Raw genomic sequence first — 6,506 nt, 5'->3', positions numbered from 1 at the left:
ATATGTATGAATAATCTTGCGTATTTGACTTCTTATACTTGGTTCAATATGAGATAACTGCAGGATTTTTTCAAGTTCTATGATCCTAGTTAATGTTGTTTTATTTAATATCTTTTGCTCTGCGCTTCCTTCTTTTTTCTGAGTCTCGTCTCGAGACTGTATGTTTAAAATTCTTTCCATTTTGATTGTTTCTGGCATTAAAATAAGTTGTGTAGAATAGTTATTTATTGGTACATTAATTTCACAATTTTTTATGGTATAAATTCCATTAGGAATTAATTCATTTTCTTATATCTAAACATTTTTGCCTTCTTCTATTGTTTCTATTGTGCAGATTTTTGAAGTATTTTTAGCGATGTAGTTGCCATTCTTATAGAGGGGTATTTTAATGTCATCTAAAATTAGGAATGCTGGTGTTACGGCGTACCTTTAATATTTTTTAAAGAAAGGTAGACCAATGATTCCGGCTTCTGGCAGAGGAAAATCATCATATACATACTATATGGAAAAGATGTTGTTTCTTTGCAAATGGTATATATGCTGCTTCTGATGAATGGTGTCGATCATTGCCCATTGCAAATATCTTACGGGATTTTAGTTTTTCAAATTTGTCTGATAAATCACTTTCCTTTATAATGTTAATTGAAGCTCCTGATTCAACTAGTAGGTTGTATTCTCTGCCATTTCCTCTTCTTCCTCTAATGGAAAATAATTGTCCACATACTGTTGAGACTCGGCAGAGTCCTCGTACTCTATCTGTTCCATTATTTCCTCTTCTGTCATTAGGCTGCTGTCTATTGTGTTGTCTTCTTGTTCTCGAATTGTCAATATTTGGGGTGGTCGGTTGAAAGATGGACCGTATTGAAAATTTGCGGGTCTCACTGAGCACTACGTTGCAAAGTGACCAAGGTTTCCGCATTTGTGGCACTTCATATTACTGCGATCGGCCAGTCGGATGTTCTGATTCGGGACTCTGGGCGTTTTGTTTGCTTGTGTTCGTTGTATGTGTGGTGGTGTAGGTGGGCGTATGCTAGTATTTATTTCACGGCGTGGAAATATTCATTGATGTGTCGAATGCGCTTCTTTAAAACATATCTTGGATTCTATTTCCATGTTTTGAGCTTCTTGTAAATTAATGGGATTCTGTACTTTAATGTGTAGTCCAATTTCTCTTCTCACGTTCAATATGTACCTTTTTATACTTTCTTTTTCTTCAATATTTATTGCTATTTTTCTTTTTTAGAACTTGAGTGTTCTGATTGTACCGCATATTTGAGTTCATTAACTGTTTCTCTGAATCGTAAATTAAAATGTTTAATAGTTTCATTAATTCCTTGTTTACAACTTTCAAGTTTGCTTTTTAAGGCTGAAACTGATCCAATCTGTTTCAAATTTTGTCTTAAAGTTTCGTACAAGTCATCATATCCGTGAATAGATGAGTACCTTATTGCTTTTTAAGCGTTCCCTTGGATTTTTGAGCAATTATAAAATGTAAAAGTAAGCTAGATTGAGAACACTGTTTTTCGGCTTTTCTTATTAATTCAATAAAATCCTCTATACCCATATCATCTTGTGCGTTTAGGACCTTAATTGTCTTAATAGTTGAATTTATAACCCTTGTGGGTTGTGTTTGATTCATTTTTTTTATTTGCTCCTCTTCATCGTCTGATTCATTTCTATCTGATGTTAAAATGTCATTGCCCCTATCCGAAACTACTTTTCCTTTCACTCCACATTCCTCAGCGACAGTTTGCATTTCTAAAAGTCGTTTATCGTTTTCCTTTGCTAGTGTAGATACGTTTACTTTTAGCCCATTCAGTTCGGCTAGTATGGTTCGTAAAAGACCCTCGGTTTCCATGTCAAAGGGGAATAGGGGTCTTAGAGTAGATGCTCCTACAGACATTGCAGCTGTTAAGAAATATAAACTAAACTCGTCTATTGAATCCATGTCAGAGTCTGTCCCGTCAGTCTAGTGCCGTGACCTATCTTTTCTATAATTAGACCAAACCACTGCGACAACAACTTTTCTGATTCCGCGTCCTGATTTCGTTTTCTAATTCTTCTCGATGTTTTCTTTGCGTAGATTTTTGTTTTATTAACGGACACAGATGCCATAGAGCACCATGAGCGCGTGTACGGACGTTAGCCTAAAGTTTGGTAGTATTTGGACGCAAAATTTATTATTTCAGTCATAAAATTTGCCTTACAAATATCTTCAAAATGTACAAAAATCTAACACTTCTTATACCTATTATTTTTACTTACTACTTTTAGGTTTGTTTTTTCCTTCTTTTTTCTTCTTCTTCTGGAGACCATGGACTCTTAGCCTTTTAGAGACCGTGGACTCCTTACATGTTATGTTGTGAAACTCTTGTTTCCACCGAAGGGAATTTGCTGTGTTGAGTATCCTGTTGATAGAAGTAGCTCGTATACGCTTTTCTTTACATCCGCCTGATTGCGGGCCTCGTAGGGTTTTGGCCGCAGTTTATTGCGTTCCCTTTCAGTTTCCTTATTGGAATTGAATGGAATTGATTTACGTAGTATAGAACCCTACTTAATTCGGATACTAGTTTTATCAATTTATTTAAATTATGCTTAACGTGCTTTTTCGTAAATAAAGTCTGGAGTTCTACTCTGTAGAGTTCCGTAGAATTCTGGATTCCAATCCAAGATTCGCCTCTCAGATAGTCTTCTTTTGATCTATAATCGTTGAAGAACTATCCTGACAGAATCGCCAAAATGTTACACGGAAAAAAGGTTGTCAATGCTTTTTATAATTAACCGAATTGTTTTTAGAGAATTCGGTGTTTCTTTTTTAATTTAAGATTTGATACAAGTGTACAAACGTAGATATAGATTACAACTAACTAAGAGCCGCATGCCCGGTCCTACTTATACTCTAATAGAAGTAAGTCAGCTCACCCAAAAAGGAAAGTGTAAAGGAAGGTGTGTCAATGAAGAGTCAAAGTAAAATGGGTAACGGCGTCGAAGTTAAATGCGTAACAATACCTTAAGCGCTTTAAAAATTTCTTGAAAATCATTGAAATTCTCTGAAATCTTCCAAAATCCTATCACTGCATAGATCCCATAACGTCGTTCGATGTCCTCCAAAATTTACCTCTGTTAGAAGAAATTACATCTTTACTGGCTAAAAATGCAACTATTTGATTGAAAATTCAACAATTTAGTTGAAAAGTCATAAATTTTGGTGGAAAATTCTGCTATTTTGTTGAAAATTGTACTATTTCGTAGAAAATTGACTTTTTGTTTAAATTTTATTTGTTGGTGTTGAAAAAGAGAAGTAAAATTTTTTGCGTATAAAAATTCAACTTTTTTTAAATTGGTTGTTTTTTATTATTAAATATCATCTATTTAAAGAGAAATTCCACCTTTCTTGGATAAAAATAAAACAATTTTGTTGAAAATTTAGCTATGTTGTTAAAAAGTGTTACTTTTTAGCTGAATATTCTCCTGTTTTGTTGTAAATTTAATTTATAGAAAATTTACTTTTTGTTTAAAATTTACATTTTGGCATTGAAAATTAACTGAAATGTTCTCTGGATGCTAGTTTAACTTAAAGAAAAATTTTTTTTTTTTAAATTAAAAATTCCTCTGTTTTAGTACAAATTTTATATTTCTTGGGTAAAAATACTATACTATTCGGTAGAGAATTCAACTAATTTGGTAAAAATTGATCCCTTTTGATTGAAAAAGATCCTTTTTCTTTTAATGAAAATTCAATTTTTTATAGAAAGTGATTCTTTGTTTAAAAATTCAGACTTTGATCGTGAAAAGTCAACTCAAATATTTTTTAACAAAAAATTAAACTATTTTATTGAAAATTTATCCTCTTGATTAAAAAATTCATCTGTTTTAGTAGAAATACCAATTTTATTAAATTAAAACGCAAACTATTAGGTGCGCAACTAAGTTCCCACTGTTTGTCAATAGATCGCTTCTGCAGTATGTACTGGTCGATTTTGACATATTCAAAACATCATGAACCAAACTTAGACATATGGTAAACAAACCGTTTTGACATATAAGTGATTTTGTTTTAGCGTCATATACTTTTGGTTGTGTGAAAATGAATGATTTTGTGCCAAACAATTGTTATTTGCGTTAAGTGTTCATTTTCTTGTTTCATTCGAAGAAAACGGCAGCTGAATCGCATGGAGAGCTCTAAAAAGTTTACGGAGATGCTGCACTAAGTGAAACAATGTGCCGTGATTGGTTCCCTCCCTTCAAAGACGGTGATTTCGATGCTGACGACCGTCTGGATAAAGGAAGGCTAAAAACCTTCGAAGACGCTAAATTGGAGGCATTTCTCAATGAGGATCCGTGCCAAATGCAAGAAGAGTTTGCTTCAGCATTAGGAATTACCGGCCAAGCCATTTTGAAGCGATTGCATGCGTTGGAAATGATTCAAAAACAAGGAACTTGGGTTCCTTTTGGTTTGTGCCATTTTGTACCATATGAGCGTTGTTTTTTTGCCTGTGAAAAACTGCTTCAGCAGCAAACAAACATGGGTTTTCTTCATCGCATCGTGACGGGTGATGAAAAATGGATTTATTACAGCAACCCAAAGAGCAGAAAGTCATGGCGACTGCCCGGTCATGCTTCTAGTCTTCGGTTCAGCCGAATATTCACGCATCAACATTTGCCGCAAATGACGATTATTTGACACAAAATCAGACATTTGAACAAAACCAAAAGTATATAACGCCAAAATAAAATCACTAATGCGTCAATACGGTTTGTGTACCATATGCCTAAGCTTGGTTCATGACATTTTGAACATGTCAAAATCGAGCAGCACTTACTGTTCTCGCCATCTATTGAGAAACAGCAGGAACTTAGTTGCGCACGTATTTAGTTAAAAAACTGATTTTTTTGTAGATATTTATCTTTTTCTTTGAAATTAAATCTTGTTGTCTCTACCTTAGCATCAATCCTTTTTAGTACCTCGTCCACCCCTTCCTTCAGCTCCTTCCCCTCTTATCTTATACCCTTTATCACTATGTCCTTTATTAAAAAATTAATTTATGTAAAAGAATTCAAGCAAACGAAAAGCAATTTAACTAAGATAAAAAAATGAAAAGTAAAATGGGAACAAATATGTTTGAACATCAACTCGGATTGCAAATGTTATCTAATTTTTTCTAAATTTTTAAAAATTTTCTCGTAATTATAAAACAGAGGTAACCTAGCATATTAAAAGTCGATTTAAGAATATAGTGGGAAATTTCAATTTTTCTCTACTGGATCTAATCTTCAAACAAAGGGAAGTATTCATCAAGCCAGAAACCGCCCCCTCGCTAGCAATAGGGATACGGTGCATAGAACAACAGCGCCTGAGACCCTCTCATTGTTGGCTGCATTACCTTCATCATATCATTACGAGAAAATGAAAAAGAATGTTTTCCAAAAATTCGTCGAACTGGCAGTTTATTATCGATAAGTCGCACAAGTTTATTTTCACATAAATTATTGATTTTGAAAAACTTAAGGAAAAACAATTGAAAAATTTGACTTGTTTCATTAAAAAATTTATTTAAAAAATTGATTTTTGGAGAAAAAGCGAAAAACCCTATAAAGCTCTACTCTTGAAATAGTATAATTTTAAGGAAAAATAAGTTTTGTAGCGAATTTTAAAAAGTATATTTATTTTGAAGATTGAAGTGAAAAATTTAGACGAAACTTGTAAAATGAATCAGATAAGTTTGAGCATGCAAAATAAAGTGGTAAATTCTTTCTTTTTGAAAAATTTATTTATTTCATGCATAATTATCATTAAAAAAATCTTATTTTACAGCATAAAAATATTTTCTAATCGTCTTCCAGACCGCAGTCAGTGCAAATTGGCATGCTACGCTCATCCCACATAGGTCGAAGACCAGACGTACATTAGGTTTTTGTTTTTTTTATCCTTTTTTCTCTTACAGACCAGACACCTTTTTTGTCGGTAATTCAATATAGATGCACATAAAATGTTATTTACATTTCAAAATACACTGTTATACACAAAAAATTAATTTTTAAATTAAAAATATTTTCCAATTTTGTCGCATTTTGGTCACAGGGGCCTTTTGGACCCCTCCCCCCAAACATCCGCACTAATCAATGCCCACAGGCAGACTGAAGACACGCCTAACTTTAAAACTCCTCGAAACTTGTTGTGGCACCTTCAAATAACAAGAAATGGCCCCAGAGGTTCAATTTAAAAATTCCAGTTTGATGGAACTTAGCCGTAAAGTTTTCGTGGGGTCCTTTGGTAATTTTCAAGGACCCGTGGGGTGTGTTCGGGATGTCAAAACTATATGTCTGATACATGAAATTAATCGCTAGATAATTCTCAACAAGCCTCTATATTTTCCCGTAACATTTCACCAAACGCTTAAAAATTATTCCAAAAACTGCAAAAAGTGATTTTTCCCCATGCAATTTATATTACAAATTCAAGTGAACACCGGTACCAGTTAAAATAAAAAATAAAACAAATAAAT

Source organism: Belonocnema kinseyi, chromosome 10, assembly GCF_010883055.1.
Source record: "Belonocnema kinseyi isolate 2016_QV_RU_SX_M_011 chromosome 10, B_treatae_v1, whole genome shotgun sequence".
Taxonomy (NCBI): Eukaryota; Metazoa; Arthropoda; class Insecta; order Hymenoptera; family Cynipidae; genus Belonocnema; species Belonocnema kinseyi.
The sequence above is the reverse complement of the archived record's forward strand: the minus strand, read 5'-3'. Positions refer to the sequence as shown.